Here is a 20,308-nt window from a genome sequence, read left to right as displayed (position 1 = left end):
TATAAAACCTGACATTTTACTCAGCAATAAAATGGGGGAAAATAATATCTACCTAACATTTTTGTGACCACTAAATGGTATTTATACATATATATAATATACACATATATGTATATGTAAACCACTTGTACAAGAGTGTGTATATAATAAAAGCTCAATAGTAAATAATTTTAGCAGAATTATTATACTCTAATTTTTATTTTAAAAACTACATCTATTAGTATAAAAAGATTATTATCATGATGCATAGACTACTTAACCAGTGGTAAAGATTAAAAATAAAATATGAATGATTAAAAATCTCATTGAATAAACTCTCATTAAAATTTTCATGTAAATAATTACGAGAAAAATCTTACAAGTCTGCTAAAGTAAGAAGAAATGGGGCAGGTGATTTGTAATAACAGAAAGGAAATATTTATATACCATTGAAAATAAGATCTTGGTCTTTGGGGTAAAAATTAAGACAGCATCTTTAGTCCTATCCAGAGAAGGTAAATATGATCTTAATGGTGGGTGGTAACTGTTGCCTTAGAAAGTTAACACAATGTAGATGTGATGTCTTAACAGCAGTGCTAAATTGATCTGGATAAAAAACTCAGGACTTTAGAGATTCCCAGGAGCAATTAGGGAAAAAACTAGGAAAGGAATAAGGCATGTGAGGAAAGTCTCTCAGAATAATGTAAGGCCTGGAAATACCAAGTGGAAGGTCTTTGGCTGGGACAGTCAAGGAAAAAGAAAAAGAAAAGAGATGTCTAATGACGTTCAAATGGACATTGTTGCCTGAACTGTGAGATGCTCTAATGCTCATCCACAGTCCACGCCCTCAGGAAAAGTCTGCCACACTGTATATTTTCTTGTTGACATTGTACAAAGTACCACAAATTTCAAAGTTTAAAACATGAATTATTCTCTTATAGTTATGAAGATCAGATGGCCAATGCAATCCTGTGAAGCTAATGTCAAGTTGATCATCAAGGGTGGATTTTTCTGGAGGTTCTAAAGGGATCAGCCAGTAATTAAAGGAGCCTAAACGCTGGACTTCATGCAACCTAGGAATTAGCCAAACTACAATGTTAAGGGCACAGATTTCCAGATTGCCAAATCTGCTCAAGACCCTACTGCAAAAGAGTTACGGTCAAATTATAAAGTTAGGGAGAATAGTCTACACAGGACTATTCTCACTTATAACACCAACAATAAATTCAGGTTGTTATGGACTGAATTGTATTCCTCCAAAATTCATATGTTGACTCCTGACCCCCAAGATGAGTGCCTTTGGAAACAGAGTCTTTACATAAGCCATAAGAGGGGCTTGAATCCTTTATGACTGGGGTCTCTACAGAAAAGGGGAAGAGACCACAGGGAAGCCCACACAGAGGGAAAAGAGCATGTGAAGACACAGCAAAAACATGTCCATATTTTTGTCCATATTTTTTTGGACCTTTTTTGTCTCCAAGAAGAGAAGTCTTGGGAGAAAACACCTACTGACACCTCAATTTTAAACATCTAGCTTCCAGAATGGAACTGTGAAAAAATAAATTGCTGTTGTTTAAGCCACCAGATCTGCATGCTATTTTGTTATCACAGCCCAGCAAACAAAAACAGGATTCCCCAAACTACCTTCAGTTTGAATTATTCACTCAGAATACACACAGAACATAAATACATAAATCATATAAGGATATAATCATAGCAATGTCACTTCAGCATGTAACATATGTATGTAACATATGTACCAATAATAGCATAATGAGATAAGAGGAAATTGGGCTATATAGGAGGAATTCTTATATATATAATATATATATTGCAGTAATATATATATATTACTATGCATACATTACTGCAATTAAGTTAGTATATATCTAAAGTAGATTTAATTAGGGTGTATATGGTAAGCCTTAAAGCAACCAATAATAATAATTACTCCAAAAAATACTGAAAAAATACATTAATTAAAATATTATACTAAAAATATTCACAAGGTAAAAGAAATCAATGTAGAATGATTGGAGGGATAAAAACATTATGGGATGTATAAAAAACAAAATGCAATGGTAAGAGAAATCCAACTGTAGCAATAATAAATTTAAATGTGATTAAATTAAGTAATCTACCCAAAGGCAAAGGGTCAAAAGATACTAGCTATTAAAAAGATGGGATCTAAATATATGATGTTTACCTAAAACATATTTAGATTCAAAGATACAAATAAATTGAACATAAAAGGAAAAAATATATATGTCATATGAGCAGAAAACTTTAGAAATCTGGAATGACTAGGCTAATATCAATTAAACTTTACTTTAAACTAAAACAAGTTACTAGAGAAAAACAAATATCTTACTGAAGAAATTTTCAATCCATTAGGAATATGTAATACTTGTAATATATATGCACCTAATGAAAAACCATGTGTCTACTGATATGTTCTATGCCAATACATATTCCATATCAATAGAATAAAAGCACCACATAATCATCTTAATAGATGCAAAGGAAGTATTTGATGAAATCTAACATCATTTATGATAAAGACATCTATAAAACCCCACAGATAATGTCATGCTCAGTGGTGAAGGACTGAGGCTTTCCCTCTAAGTCTTAGGTCAGTGAGAAAGCAAGGATGTCTATTCTCACTACTTCTACTCAGTGATAACCTAGAGGTTTTAACCAGGGCAATTATTCAAGAAAATTTAACAAAATCATCCAGACTGGAAAGGAAGCAGTAAATCTATCTTTGTTACCCATGACATGAATGGCATATAAAATACACTGATGAATGCATTTAAAAAAAAAGAACTATTTTTACTGATAAATAAATTCTGCAACTTTGCAAGGTAAAAGAGAAATACACATAAACTAATGGTGCCCATCAAAAATGAAATTCATAAAGCAATTCTATTTGCAATAATGTAAAAGCAATAAAATACTTCAACATCAACTTAACAAAAGAAGTACAATACATATTACTCTGAAAGCTAGAAAATATTGTTAAAAGAAATTTTAAAAGATCTAAATAAATTAAAGGTATTAATCAACAAGAAAAGGGCAAACCACCCCATTTATAGGTGAACAGAAACTTCTCTGAAGATGACAGATGAATGGTCAACAAATACATGAAAAAATGTTCATCATCTTTAATCATGGTCTAGGAATTTTATAGAATAAGAATATGTGACCAAACAAACATCTTATACATGAATATTTATAGAAGCATTATTCATAATATTCAAAAGATAGAAAGAAGTCAGATGTTTATGAACTGAGAATAAACAGCATGTGTTATGTTCATACAATAAGATATTAAGCAGTAACAAAGTATAAGATATTAATACAAACAAAAACATGAATAGACCAGCCTTCAAAACATTATGCTAATGAAGGGTGCCAGTCACAAAAGAGTATATACATGGTATGATTCCATTTATTGGAAATATTCAGAATAGAAAAATAATTAGAGACACAAATAGATTAGTGTTTGCCTGTGACTAAGACTTAGGCATGGGGTAAAGGAAAAGTGGAGTATGACTTCTGAATGATATAGCATTTATTCTAAATTTGCAATGATGGTTACACAATTCTTAATACACTAAAAACCTTAGACTTATATATTTTAGGTGAATTAATTATATGACATGTGAAAATATATCAAAGAAGCATTATGTATAATGGATGTATCACACGTTTATATATTTATTTATTAATGTGTATATACATGGTCATGTGTCAATGATATAGTTAAGTTCTGAAAACTACATCATTAGACAATTTCCTCATTGTGCAAATATCATAAAGTATACTTAAAAACCTAGTTGGAATAGCCCACTGCATACGTGGGTTATATGGTATAGCCTATTGCTCCTGGGCTAAAAATCCATATAGCAGGTCACTGCACTAAATACTATAGGTAATTGTAACACAACGGTAAGTATTCATGTATCTAAACATAGAAAAGTTATAGTTAACAAGGTAGGGGGGGCACAGTGTGTAGCACACCTTCTTTATCTAACAAATGCAATCATTTGTACCCTCAATGAATCCCCAAAATAAAAAAAAAAAGAAAAGGTAGAGTTAAAATGTTATGTTATGATATTAGGGGACCACAGTGGTATATGAAGTCTGATGTTGACTAAAACTTCACTATACAGCACATGAGTGCACACACACACACAAGGCCAGATAATTAACTTTGCAAGTTCATCCTAGAAAAAGTGCTACATCCTTCATTGCTAAACAGCATTACAGTCACCATGTGGCCAAGAGGAATACTTTGAAGGAGACTATAGTCTCACACGCACACATTTAAAGAGCAAATTAGAAAAATTATTAAAGAAGTTAGACTATATGTTTTCCTGTGTTACATTTTTCCTGGAATCAGCTGATCAGCTGACTGATATGTAACGTTAGATATCATCAAATCAGTAATGCAAACCAAAGGGACACATATAGTTTACCTTTTTTAACTGACAATATGTGAAGAAATTGAAAAAGAAATTTTGCTAACTTCTAGATGAAAATAATCAATTTATAAAAAGATTAATAAAGAAATCAAGAATTATCAATAATATTAGAACATTATCAGTGTATAGTATAAGAAGAAAATGGGTAACTACGTTCTTAGGTATTTTATTTTCTTTGTAGCTATTGTGAAAAGCATTGAGAATTTGATTTGCTTTTCAGTTTTACTGTTGGTGTACAGGAATGTTGCTGATTTGCATATGGTGATTTTGTACCCAAGACTTTGCTGAATTTAGTTATCAATTCTAAGGGCCTTTTTAGCAGAATCTTCAGGGTTTGCTGGATATAAGAAAATATCACCAGCATATAGTAATAGTTTTACCTCTGTTTTACTGAGTTGAATACTTTCATTTCCTTCCCTTGCCTTAGCTCCGGCTAAGACTTCCAGAAGAGAAGTGGTGACAGTGGGCATTTTTGTCTCGTTCTAATTTTGAATAAGAATGCTTTCAACTTTTCCCATTTATTTTGACATTGGTTGTGAGACTGTTGTATAGGGTTTTATAATTTTGAGACATGTTCCATCTATTCCTATTTTGCTGAGAGTTTTTATCATAAAAGTTTGTTGAGTTTTGCCAAATGCTTTTCCTGCATCTATTGAGATGATCCTCACGTCTTTGTCTTTACTTCTGTTTATGTGGTGAATAACATTTATGGATTTACATATGTTGAACAATCCATGCATCTCTGGGAAGAAACCCATTTGGTTATAGGGGATTACTTTTTGCTGTGCTACTGAATACAGTTGGCTGGAATTATATTGAGGATTTTAGCATCCATATTCATAAGGGATACTGGTCTATAGTTTTGTTTTCTGTTGTGTGCTTTCTTGATTTGGCATTAAGGTGATACTGGCTTCACAGAATGCGTTGAGAAGGATTCCTTCCTTCTCACATCCTTCTCAGTGTTATGAAATAATTTCTGAGTATGAATACCAATTCTTCCTTGTAGATCTCATAAAATTCAGCTGTAAAACCATCTGGTCTAGGACTTTTTTTGTCAGAGGATTTTTTATCAGTACTTCAATTTTGTTGCTTATAATTGGTCTATTCAGGAGTTCTATTTGTTTCTGACTGAGCCTTGGGAGGTTCCATTTTTCCAGAAATTTGAGGAATGTTTCCATTTCCTCAACGTCTTAGAGTTTGTGTGCATAGACATTTTGACAGTATTTACAGATGACATTTTGTATTTCTGCAGAATGGGAGAAAATATTTGCATGCTGTACATCCATTAAAGGGCTAATAACAAGAATCTACAAAGAACTCAAGCAAATCAGCAAGAAAAAAATCAAACCACCCCATTAAAAAGTGCACAAAAGACATGGACAGAAGCTTTTCAAAAGAAGACAGACTAATTGATAGCAAATAAACAGATGAAAAAATGCTCAAAGTCACTAATCATTCAAGAAATGCAAATCAAAACCACAATAAGGTATCACCTAGTTCCAGTAAGAATGGCTTTTATCAAGGAGTACCAAAACATAGATTCTGGCATGGATGTGCAGAGAAAGAGTCACTTATGCACTAATGGGGGGGACTGCAACTAATACAACCTGTAGGGAAAAGAGTATGAAGATGTCTCAAAGAATAGCAGTCCCACTACTGGGTATTTGCCTAGAGAAAAATATTCATTGCATCAGTAACACTTTTGCACTTGAATGTTTGTGCAGCACACTTCACAACTGCAAAGATGTGGATTCAATCCAAGTACCCATCAATTCATGAGTGGATTAATAAAATGTGGTATATGTATACCATAGAGTACTACTAAGCCATAAAATTGAATTAATACTTTCTGCAACAATCTGAATGGAACTGAAGACCATTCTCTAAGTGAAGTATTGTGAGAATAGAAAAGCAAACACCGCATGTACTCACTACTAAATTAGAGCTAACTGATCAGCATTCATGTGCATGGATGGCAGTAAAACTGAATGGAAATCAGGGACGTAGAAAAGAGAAGGAGATGGGTGAAATTGTACCTAATGGGTACATGTAGTACTGGGCTATGGGTATAGTTACAACTTTGAGTCAAACAGTACAAAAGTGATCTAGGCAACCAAAAAATTGTATCCTCATAATATTCTGAAATTAACGAAAAGAGGAAGAAAATGGGAAGAGCTGAATTCTTGTGTTGGATAACAAAAACTAGGCAGGTAATACTTAACTCCCTGAATTACTGAATATCCCAATTTAGGTCAACATAATATAAAGAGACAATTTTGTGAATCAACCAAATAATATATTAACATATATTGAAATAAATGGAAATAAGTCATTAACTCAAAATACAATAGTATCTGTATAGATACAGATCTGACATTCAAGAAGAATTCTGGGCTTATTGAGATGAATGTCGATAGAATTTATAGCCATGAGAATGAATGAGATCACTGAGGGAGTGTATAGATGGATCACTGTAGTAAATAAAGAATCAATAGATGCAGGTAGATTCTATGGCAAATAACGTCTTTTTCACTTTATAGTATTTCATAATAGCTTATACCAGAAATCTGCACAATGTTTTGATCAAATGTTACAGTTTGAAAGATACATTTTTCAAATTAATCATAGGAAATCACTTTATTCAATCTTTGTAATCACACCTCCTCATCTACGTCCAGATATGTAATATGTACTAAGTGGTTTTTCTCTTTTCTAAAGTTAAAAAATATATTTTTTTCATCAATGTATCATTAATGCCTAACTCTACAAATTCCAAAATTAAATAGGCTTGGAGGTTTATCAATATATGGCACAAGTCTCTTGACCAATCATCAGAGGAAGCCCATGCTGGATATATGCACAGCAAATATTCCCAAATGTAAAAAGAAAGTGATATTCTTAGGATATATTTAAACAAGTCTGAATGTATGCAATGGTGTGGGAAGGAGAGAAGCAGGAGAAGTGTTGCTCTACCAGAGAAGCAAGGTCATGTTCAACGACAACCATTTTCCAGACATTGTCATTCCTTCATCAGCACATGTCAATTGCATCATAATTTTTATCTCTTGAATCACCACAGCACTTATGAGGCCATTATCATTATTAACCCCATTCTGTTCTCAAAAAATTTACCAAGCTCATATATCCAGGGAAGTTGGCAGCACCAACATGCATCCTCTGTGTTCAAACTGATCAGCTGCATAACTTGAGGGGGTAATTTCTTAACCTCACAGCCTCGTAGTAGAGTGTAGGAAGAGGATACTAGGCTTAGAAGAGTCCTCTGCTGATCCCAGTTTCATAGATGTACTTGAGACAGGGAGAAATAAATGAATGGAAACTTTTCCAGATAGCTGTAAAATGATAAGTAGGTCTACCTCACAGTTCTTTTAAGGTTAAAATTATTCCTACACCACCACACTTCTCACTGATCATAGACACAATTACAGATTAAGAAAAAATCTCTGTTGGGCTGTTTGGGTGTATTGGGTATGTGAGCAGTGTGCTGAGAACATAAATGCATAGGATTTCTTTCCTCTTCAATGATCTTTGGCATATCTGTATCTTCAGCCAAGAGTAAATAGCCATATATGAATTTTTATCAGATAATGTGTTCATATCCATAAGACATTTCCCCAGCACTTTTATTGACGTATCTTGGCTTAATCCACATATTTGCTCAGGGAAAAAAAATATGTACAAATCCCTAAAATAAAATTGTCTAGGAAATAACATTATTTATAAGCATAACATGACAGCTCCATATTCAAATCCCATTAAAGTGTCGGTGGTGCAATATATTTTAAGATAGCCTTCAGGTTTACCTTTACATTTACAAAATAAATGAAAATTCTGGCAGTTTACAAGTGCAGGAAAGCTATGAATGTGTAATATGTCTGTGTCTGTGGAATTTTCTCGCCAGCCATATTTGGTTATGGGATCTGTACCTCCTTCCTTCGCTGTCCTGAGTTAACCACTCCCCAAGACAGTTGACTGGTGAATTAAAATCTGAGAAGGGAAAGAAATAAATTTCTGTACTGTTTGTATAGCAATATATTCAGCAGTGTACTGTAGGACATTATGACTTAAAATAATGCTGTAGAATGCTAGCAACAAAGAATTTAGGGCAGGCTCAGAGGGAACTCATAATCATAAAGTCATCCTCAGACAAGGATAATAAAAACACGGTTACAGTAAGCAGACTGAGTCCTCAATAACACTGGATAAATCACAAGGTAAAAAATGGAAAAAGCCAACTACAGACATCATTTAAGTAGGAGAGAAAGGAATTATCCAACAGTGAGGTAATAGAAATGTCATAACACTGGAGCCAGTGTTCATTACAACTTCTCCTAGTGCCATTCATTTCCTTTAAAGGTCAAAGAAACTTTGGAAGTGATGAAACACCAGTTTCATTTCCTTTTTTTTTTCTTATTTTTAATTACTTTTTAGATGTCTTGCCTGAGATCTGACTTCAATATTGCATTGTACTGAAGACAATAGCAGCTCTTCATTTGGAGAGGAAAGCAAATATATTTTCTTTTGAAACCAAATATGACCTAGATTTTCTTTAAAAAACTCTGTTGTTGTTAGATAAGGGAAGGAAGTTTCAATATACTGATAAATGGGTTCATAGAAACACTGGGGAATTGCCATGAGAAATAAATTCTTTAATAATTCAAAGGCAGAACTTCACGTTGTTAGACTTGACTGCAGGTACAAAATGAAATGTGGGGACATTGGGTTTGTTTAAAAATTATGATGATAAAATAAGATGGCCTCGGCCTTGTCAACTCAAACAAGTGACAGTTTTTTTATTTTGAGAAACTTTTTGTGTTGACCACTTCTAAGAGGAGTCTATAGTAAGAATAACTGATACATCACATTTGCAATAAGGAGACAGTCTAGGAAAATGAGATCTTGGCTCAAGAGGTTTTCTCAGAGTCAAAAGTGTTCAAACTGAACCACTAGGGTCTTGTCTAAAAGGGGAAGAGATTAATTCAAGTGTCTCTTTTATAATTAAAGAATCTAACTTTTGGTTTTAAACATTATTTATTTTGAGAGTATTTGATTAAATCTGTGTAGATATGTGGTACTTAATTTATGACCTTGGTTAGACTGTCAATAGGTCGCCATGAAGTATATAGATAACAATAAAACTAATAGGAGAGGTTAGATAGGCAGTCACTTACCAGCACCTACTGTTACCAGCTCTTGACCAATCACCAGATTCTATTCAATGAACTAGATTTGAGTCTCCATGTAACAACCAGACTTCACATCTGTCTATTACTAGTCACATAAAGACTAAGCTTCTATAAAAGAGACCCCAGAATAAAGCAGCTCAAATACAATCATTTATTTTTCCACTCATTCTCACAAAATATTCTAGAGGAAGAGATCAGTCCAGGGCAGATAGGCCAGACTACTCTATAAGGACATCCAGAGACTGAGGTCATGGATAAAGACTCTGTCATCCTCTTTAGGGAAGTTTCTGACCTTCTCTAATCAGGGTTAATGTCAATGGCTATTATGATCATCATTTTCCAGACCAGGGGTCCTCAAACTTTTTAAACAGGGAGCCAGTTCACTGTCCCTCAGACCATTAGAGGGCCAGAGTGGGGGCCCTGAAATGAGTCGACTGCTAAGCAGGACAGGCAGCAGTGGGAAAAACACTGGCAGGCTGGATAAATGTCCTAGGCAGGCCACATGTGGCCTGTGGGCCATAGTTTGAGGATGCCTGTTCCAGACAATGAGAAGGCAAAAAGAGGGAAGTGATGGAGAATCAGTATTCATTTTAAGACTGTGGTTTGACAGTAGTATATATTATCTCTATTTGTGTTTCATAGTTGCAGGGCCATACTTAGCTGCAAAGGAAGCTGGAAAACTAAAGTGAAGCTATTCACTGCCATGCCTTACAAAGACTGTATGTGTGTGTGTGCTTGTTTAAAAATTTTATTACTCTAAAGGAAAAAAATTTGAAGTAGTGGAAAAAAAAATAGCTTGTCTCTGTCACATATTGTTTTCTGGTTATACAAGTGGGATATTATGTGAAGCTAACTTAACATACTTTGCAAGTGAACTTTATATAACATTCTCCAAAATAGCAAATTTATATACACCAAAAATAACTAAATAGTACAATGTTTTATGAATAGTGAATCACATAAAAACAGCAATGAAAATATATCTAGCTGGGTATAGTTAACTCTATATGAAATTTCTGATATGTCTTCCAAAATGGCTGAGCCATTTTGCATCTGCACCAGGAATGTTTGAGCATTCTAATTGTTCCACCACCTTGCCCACACCTAGTCTTGCCAGTCTTTTAAATTGGTCTTGTCTAGTGAGGATCTATGCTACAGCAATACATTCCTTCATTAATTAATGATGCTGGGCATACTTTTTAATTTGATTTTCTACTTGATAATCTTTTATGATGACTCTGTTTAAATAGATTGATTTTTTAAATTGTATTGTTTGTCTTATTGAGATATCATACATTTTATTTCTGGGTATAAGTATTTCATAAAATAAATGTCATGCAAGTACATCTTTCCAGAATGTGTTTTACAGTTTAATTTTTCCAGTCATGACTATGGAAAAGCAGTTCTTTTTTAAATTTTAATGAGTTTCGATTTAACTATTTTCTTTTATGATTTTTGCTTCCATGCCCTTTATAAAAATATCTTTCCCTAAAACAAAATCACAAAAGATTTTTCTCTTTTTGGTTCTAAGAAATTTAATAATTTTTAACTATTACATTTATATCTCTGGTCCAGTTCAAGTTGACTTTCATACATGGTGTGAGGTAAATGTTGAAAATTATTTTTATCACAAAATAGATTTCCAAGTATTATATTAACATTATCATTTGTTTAAAAGATTATCTTTTCCATATTATCACTACAGCATTTTGTCCAAAATCAATTACTATTTGTTTAACATCCTCCCTGAATTTTATTCTGCTTAATTGATGAGTATATTTATTTCGACATTAAAAACAGACATTTCGTAATTAGTTTTGAAATCAAGTTGTGTAGCTCTCCCAAATTTGCTCTTCCTTACAAATAAAATTGTGCCTATTTTAGATTATTTGCATTTTCACATAAATTTTTGATCTAGTGTTTTTAAATTTCTAACAAAATAGTCTTCTCGTATTTTTATTGGAGTGGATTAAATCTATAGATCATTATGAAAGACAATTTCTATCTTATTAGTACTCAGTGTTTGAAACCATAAATATAAAATGTCAATTTCCTAAAATTTTCCATCAGCAATATTTCATAGTTCCAGTGCACAGGTATTGTACTTTTTTTTTTACATTTATCCCTAAGTATTTCTTGCTTATTGATTATAAATAATACTTAATTTGAACCAATTGTTTGTATAAGGTATACAGTAATACAGTGGACTTTTATATATTGAATATACATTATCTGATGCACTATCAGATATTCCACGTTGATTGTCATGTTATCTCCAATGCAATCCATATATTTTACCACTATTTATTTTTCTTGCCTTACCTTTTTGCAGTGGCTAGCACCTACCATAAAATGTTCACTATCATTGTTAAGGTAAAACATCACTGCCTGGATTTTAATCTTAGGGAAAAAATCATCTATCTTTTAGAATTCAGTATGATGTTAGCTACAAGTTTTTCTTAGATGAATTTTGTCAAGTTGAGGAAATATCCTCTTGTTCATATTTTCCTGAGAGATTTTATTCTGATAAATGCTGAAATCCATCCAACGCCTTTTGTGCCTCATGTCGTTTTCAATTTCGTCTGGTGATGAGGTGACTTGCATTTATTAAAATTTTGAATGTTCAAAAATTAACCCTGGGATAAACCTTAACTGATCATAAAATACTATCATTTTTATGTTTTTTTTAGTTCAGCCTGCTAGTATTTTAATACAAATGACTGTATCTATGCTTATGAAGGAAATTGGTTTTAGTATTCCTTCTCTGTAGTATCTTTGTCTGGTTTTGATAACGGGGTGGTGCTGGCTATGTAACATTTTTTATATGTACCACTTTGATACATAAATGCAGATAGATTATTTTAACTGAGCCTAGTATTTTTCATGCAATCATACTTAAAATGCACCACGGAGATCAATAGCACGTCCTGTTTGGCTCCAGGATCCCTCCAAGATGTCACTTTATGCTTAGTCATTGTGCCTCATACACTCCTTGTGGCTGTGATGGTTTTTCAGACCTTCTTCACTTTTGATGCCCCTAACAATTTTGAGGATTGTTAGGGATTTTGTAAAATATCCCTCAATTGGTGTCAGTCTGATGTTTTACTCATGATTAGATGAGAGTCATGGGTTTTGTGGGAAACACATTAACAAATTACATTTTATCTCAGAATATCAAAAGTACATGTTATCAATATAACTTTTTAGTGTTGCTGTTGATCTTAACCACTTGGCTGAAGCACCATTTTATCAGCTTTCTTCACTGTAAAATTATGTATAGCCCAACTCTTAAATGGGGAGAGAGAGGTATCTACATGAATTATTTGAAGGAATTTTTCTACAAGTGGGATTTGTCCCTCCTTCTCATTTATTTATTTATATAATTATTTATTTGCATCAGCATGGACTCATGGATATTTATCTTATACTTTGAATTACAAGCCAATGCTTACTATTTGTTGCCCAAACCATTCTAGTTTTAGCCATTTGGGGAGCTCTTGTATTTCTTTAACCTAACAACATAATCGTTGGTGTCTTTTTGTTTTACCACCTTCTTCCCTTCCGTCACTACAAATTCTCCAGACTCATCTTACATGTATATTTCTTGCCCCAGCACGAAAATGAAGGATTCCACCAAAGAGCCTTGTATGTATTTTTAAATGCATTTATTTATAGAACTGTGGACCTCCTATGAAAAGCAGGATTTTAATTACTCCCCAATTTCTTATTTAAATGTTGCCACATACAAACTATTTTTTCACTGGTTGTAAGAATACATAAAAGTCAGAGGACACAGCAGGTCCTTTCAATAAAGATTCACAGTAATGTAGATAAACTGCAGACTACTACTTTTAGCATATAATTTTAAGTAAAATAAATTTTAAAATGTTTCCAGTATGACTTTTCAATTTTTTCTTTCAAAGTTCATATTTATACATTTTGCCTACCTCGATGAGCTAAAGGTAGTTAGGAAATTTGAAAAAGGAGCTCACCTGAGAAAACTCAGTAACTCAGATGCCAGACACCTTCAGTTCTTAACTCTTGTTACGTCTCCCTTTAATTGTTACTTAATATTTACCCTCTCATTATTTATTATAAGTTTATGGCTCTGCCTGTCTCAATTTCTTAGCAAGTAAACACTTTCTTTATACATATAATTTTTGTAGCATTCTGCACATGTAAGTGTATCATAAGTGAACTTACAACATCATAACATAATAGTCATTGTCAACCATATCTAAAATTTTAAATTCCGCATTTTTAATTGTTAGTGTACTCCTCACACGAACAGAAAATCACACTGTACAAATTGAAAGATTAAACAATGAAAACAATTCATTTCAAAATAAGTATCTCTAGAGAAATTTTGCCCAAGTAATAATTGATAGGCGTAATCTCCCAGCTTCGTTATATTATCCGAATAACATTTGACTTTCATTTTTCACTTGATACCCTTTTCAGCATCCTGGTCTTTACTGAGTGAGACATACTATCCTGTGAGCTCATTTTTCAACAAACCTAGTAAGAGATAGATTCAGTTAGTCTAAGTATGCACATTAAATGAAAGTTTTTGAATTTTTCATTAATAAATGGTCTGTTACAGTTTCTACCACATATAAGCAATCAATAAATAGTAATAGACTAAGTGAAATAGATCCATGATGATTCCAGGAAAGAGTTTAATGTTTATAGGTATAAAAGCTATAAAATACAGAGGCAGAACGCTGAACAAAGTGCTTTATTTTTTTCAAGTTAGCATTATGATAAAGGAAATGTATCTGCTGTATTTGCCAGAGCAATCACCAATATTTTTCTTTCATTTGGGAGAAGTAAAACCCTTAATTTTTATCCCTGGCAGGCTTTCTTCTTGCTGTTGTTCTTTATTTTGCATGCAAATACTTTTTCTCCTTAAAAGCTGACTATCACTTTCAAAATCATTTCAGAAGGATGTACTGTAAGGGGTTTTTACCTCGCAAACAAAGATGCTTCACTGGTGCATTTTCAATATAATTTGGGTTTTGCATGCAAAAGCCTCCTGAATATAGACATGGCCAGATAAAAACAATTTTATTCGATTCTACATTATGTGTTTGCCTTTAAAATTCAAATTCTGCGGTAGGACTCCTGCACTAGTGCTTGACTAAGCATCTCATCAAGCGTTTTTATTTCTCACATTTCTGAATCCAGGTGAAGCTAGTTTGTCAATCTCTGCTCACACAAAGTGCAATTAGACACATTTTGTATTTCTTTTCTTACTTGGACTGGGATACTTCATAGCTTTCCCCCAAATGGTTTTATCAGATCTACATTCCTCATAACAGGAAGAACATTCAACCAGTGTTCATTCTCTTGTTTGTGGTACAGTTTAGACGCAACTTTATTTCTGAGGGTCTTCATCTTGATATAAAACAAAAGTTTTGCTCTCTGATACTTTTTAAACTGAATACAGATAGAGTATTGTGTGTTAATGGGGCCTAACATTCATCATGCAAACATACTACAAACTCCCCATGTAAAGCAATGTCAAAATGCATGCAATGTGGGTTAAAAAAAATGAATTTATGAATGGTTCAATTGAGTGATACTACCACCTTCCAGGACATAGACTACACTGTTTGAATACACATATCTCCTAATTTTTGAATCTGCATTAACAATTTTCATAATTCATCTAGTGTAAAGAATTAATGTTTTTTAAGTAATCTAGCAGTAAACTATTAGTACTGAAATAAAGAACAATACAGTGCCTTGAAGAGATCTTAGCAGATGACTTAAACATTGAGAGTATTTGACTAATGCAGTGAGTAATCCACTCAGCTATTTCTTCTCCTTTATATAAAATAATTTCCCTACACTTGTATTCAATTACGCAAGCCTCCAGTTATCTCCAGTGGAAATTGAAAAATGAAAAAGTGGGATTAAGTGATCATGTTTGTATCTAAGGCCTACGTTGGCATTTTTAGATTAACAACAAAAATACATATGTAATCTACAATCCATATTTATCAATGCATCACAAGACCTCCCTATGCATAATAAATTATACCATAATGACAACATTCTAAAGTCTTAAAATCATACAGAAAAACATAAATTGAGAGGGGAAAAAGAAAAGGTATTAAATAGTTGGACAATAGGTTTTGCAGGGAGAATGTAATTGAATTGAAATTATGTAGGCTGCGAAATAATGGATTGCACATGACTAGTGGTTGAATATAGAAAATATAACTTTGAAAGAGAATGACAACTTGTTATGCATCTCCCCAGGAAAAAAAAACTAGTTAATTAAATTTAGCAAGTTCTTCCATTTTCACCTCTGCCTCCACCTCTGTTTCCATCTTTTCTGAATGAATAAAGTAATTGAAATATAAATAGAGCAATATCATTTGGGGGTATGCGTATCTAATCTTTTTAACACTGTAATTAAAATATTTCCCTTCCATGTGGTTATAAGATAGCATGGAGTAAATTTCTCATGATGTGCTTAAAAACATAAAAAAAAAAACAAAAAAAAACTGGTCATTGCAGGTATTCACCAAATAATGTCCTATATGTTTAAGTGAAACAGATAAAAAGACAATTAACATTTTAAAATATAACCGTTTTTTTAGGAGGTGGAAGAATATATTATTTTAAACAAGTGAAAAGAGATATAATAAAAGGAAGATAGCGTTTTTGAACACAACACTTCTTATTCTACCAATGCACACAGAAACTTCCTTTAGAATATAGTTTTGTTTGGTTGTTTGTCTTTGCTTACTATTCCTTCCTGAAACTTCTGTCTGTTTTAACAAATTGCTCATTGACAACCTGTCAACAAATCACTTGGAGCCCAAGGCTTTCTCGTCTGCGTTGATTTCTTTAATATTATCTGCTACATCTGGACACAAATACAGTTGCATTTCCCATGGTTTTCCCATACCAGATTTTCGTGTTTAGAATACTCATTTTATTTTCATACCCCAGAGTTTTCAAAATCATCCTGTGATAGGAAAAATTCTGCGATGGCTTCTGAGGTTTGCGTCCCTTGGGTACACACATCCAGCATGATTTTTTTTTTTTTTAATGCAGTTTTTGGCCGGAGGTTTGGGTTTGAACTCGCCATCTCTGGTATATGGGGCCAGCCCCCTACTCCTTTTAGCCACAGGCGCCGCCCCCCACCCCAGCATGATCTTTTATTGAGTATGGACGTGACTGAAATGTGGTGACAAAAGGATTTGGGGGATATCACTAATGGCCAACCACTTGGTTTTGATTTAATAAAAGAAATTATTCCTTAGGTGGGCCTGGTTTTATCAAGCAAGAAGCTTTAAATAGGTAGCAATTCAGACACAGAGGAGACTTTCCAGCTGGTCATGAAGTGCCTTGTTGTGGGGAGATGCCAAAGTTTAGGGAACTCTGTAGCCTCCAGCATCTGAAAGTGGCCCCTGGCCTACAGCTAAAAAGAATAATGAGGACGTCAATCCTACAATGCAAGGAACTAAATTCTGCCAAAACATGTGAACTCAGAAATGGACCCTGAGCTCCAGAATGGAATACAGCTTGACCAATATTTCGATTTCACATGAGACCCTGAGCAGAGTACTCAGCTGTTTCATGCCAGGACTTGTGACCTACAGAACAATGATATAATAATGTGTTTTAATTCATTAAAATTATTACATTTAGTGGGAATTTGTTGCACAACAATATACATGCCCAAATGAAATCTGGAAATCCAGAAATGGTTTGGCCTTTCTTTTGCCTTTTATGTTTTAGTCACTGAGTAACCATACACACCACACATACACACACACATACACACACCACACACACTCCTACACACATAGACACACGCCACATACACACACATTCCTCGCACCACACACACACATGCTCAATTAAGAAATAAATAAAACAACGGGAAAATGGACTATTGACATTTCATTTCTCCTATTCTAAAATGACAGCTTTCCATGTCTTTTGTCACTTTTCTCTTGTGCATAAGTAGTGCAGGCAACTAAGTCAAACGGACAGTGCTTAAGATGGAGAAGATGAAGTACTATCGATATCAATTCTGGAAAATATTAATAAAACACTACTTGTGATTTTGCCTTGGCATCACCTTATGTGTACGCATGGACGAGAAAAACTCACAGTGGCCCACATCACCTTTCCTGCCTGTCTCATTCCACCACTTCTGCTTGTAGCCTCAATATCCCAGCAGGCCTGCCAAATTCTCTGACTCCCATTGGATGTAAACTCTAACTTCTACAGTTAGTCACCCTTCAAGGTCCAAATTCTGTTTTCATTATCTTTTCCATTAAATAGTTGTTGGCAGGAAGTAGAAAGAAAAAAGTGATGACAAATATACTGCTTGTCCCACTCCCGCAAGATGTTTTTTCTTCTTTCCTGTAAGCTCAGTAAACTGCCCTGCCAATGATTTCACCCTCTGCTCTACCCGATAAAGCACAGAAAGCTAAAACTAAGATTATTTGCTTTCCTCTGTGAAATACATCCTAAAAATACATCAAAATGTTATCACTAATAAATTTCCCCTTACGCAATGTGAGATGGACGTTTTCCTGCCATTCGATGCCAGCAACGGATTTACAAAGGTTACACCACCTCACAGAGATGCCTACTCCATTTGAAGGCTGTCCACAGAAACCCTTTGACAATGATGAATCTCAGCAAAGCTTGCTTAAAATTCCTTTTCAAAATGTAATTTTTTAGAATTCTACCTTTACAATTCCCCTAAACCACGCTTTTCTTTTCCAAATCACTTTTCTCTCATTCCAAGCACAAGGATGATAATGACAGATAACTGGCACCAAGTATCCTGCTGACCCAGTTGACTCTAATTAATTACCACAGTGCCAGTCAGCAAATATTCAGCCTTAGCTGTTGCAATTATGAAAGCGTATATAAAAGCTTAATCTGGACCCCTAGGTAGGAAGTTATTTCTGCAACTTTTGAGCACTAGATCAGTGAACTATTGACTAAATTATGTAAGGTGGGGAAATGGAGAGAGGTTTCTGACTACTTTGTTACACAAAAGCATTAGAAACCACAAAATGGTCACAGAGAAAGACCATTAACATTTGCAGTGAGTTCTGTGAAAGTGTGTTGAATTTGTTCAATTCCATGAGCGTAGGAAAGTCTCGCAGCAGCTGAATTTCAAAGTAATAGCTTCCACATAAAGCCCTGTGTTGTGGGAAAGTTTTGCATATATTCATCATGTACTCATGTGCTATAAAACGAGTGCTTTCCTGATTCAAAATGGGTGGCAGCCTGATGAGAATTTGGGCAGAAATTGGTTTCTCCTATCCGTTATAAACGACTTCTGCATTATATCCATTCTCTTAATGAGTAGTGTGAAATGTCAGAGGCTGAAAGGAAAGGGAACACCCATATGGCAAAAATATTGTGACTTAAATCCGTCTTACAAAAGCCAAACCAGACCTGAAGAATAGGAATTGAAATATCTGATTGCACATTCACACAAGCACAAGCAATCAGCTCACCCAAAGAAAGAGAAAGAAAGGGAGGGAGAAGAGAGAGGTATTTCCTAATTTCCAGCAGCATTCTGTTTTCAGGAATGTGTTCCAGGCCTTAGGACATGACAATCATGCTGCCTGCCCCATCCCTCTCCCCGTATCACTGCATCCCTGTTAGTATTTCAGTGGAAAACACACCTGCCTAAATGTCTGATGCTTTCCACTAAATGCCGGCACAATACGGCTAAATGCGCTGAATACAACCCTACTAGGACCTTCCAAGGACGTGCTTGAAATGCACTGAGAGAAGCATTTTAATGCAAAAATGACAGAAAATGTAATCTAAAGGAAAACCTCTAACAAAGCCACAGCCAGATGGTGTTCTTTATTGGGGGCCAGCTCATATTTCTGAGCTTTTGAAAATGCCACAGCTTATTGCTGCTCTATTCTCGAGTTACATCCTAAATTTGGGGAAAAGCCCTTCCCATGTGAATATTATGATCCCTTCACATTTGTCTTGTAATTTAACATTTGGAAAATCCTTTCAACTGGGGGGCTGGACAGATAACACATGTTCATAGAACTGCATGTTTCACTAGAGAAATATGGAAGCAGTAAGAAATATAAAAGTAAAAATTTGAAGTAAAATATTACTGAACATGCTGGGGGGGTTGATTTTTAAGTTTTTTATGCATTAAAATATATATTGTTCTATCTAGCAATGCTGCAATAAACATTCTCACACATGTAACAGTATACTCATTAAAATATTTGCTTAAATTCCTAGAATAGGTCCACTGAGAGAATATCTGTAAATCTAATAACACATATGACCAATTATACAACAATTTTGCATTTATTCAAATAGCCAAAGAGGATGTAAAAGTTGTCATTGCCACAAACCTCAGTAACAGCACTAGGTATTCTGATATAGACAGAAAGTAGTAACTGTTGGGAGATTTTTAATTTTATTGTTTGCTATTTAAAAATATGAATTATAGTTTTATACATGTATGGGATACCAAGTGATGTTATGACTTTTAGTAACATATGGAATTATTAAAATAACCTAATTCGTATATTCATCATCTCAAATATTTAAATTTTTGTAATGAGAACATTTGAAATTGATTCCTTTAGAGATATTGAAATGTACAGT

This window comes from Otolemur garnettii, unplaced genomic scaffold (assembly GCF_000181295.1).
Source record: "Otolemur garnettii isolate 467f Iridium unplaced genomic scaffold, OtoGar3 scaffold00002, whole genome shotgun sequence".
Classification (NCBI taxonomy): Eukaryota; Metazoa; Chordata; class Mammalia; order Primates; family Galagidae; genus Otolemur; species Otolemur garnettii.
The sequence above is the reverse complement of the archived record's forward strand: the minus strand, read 5'-3'. Positions refer to the sequence as shown.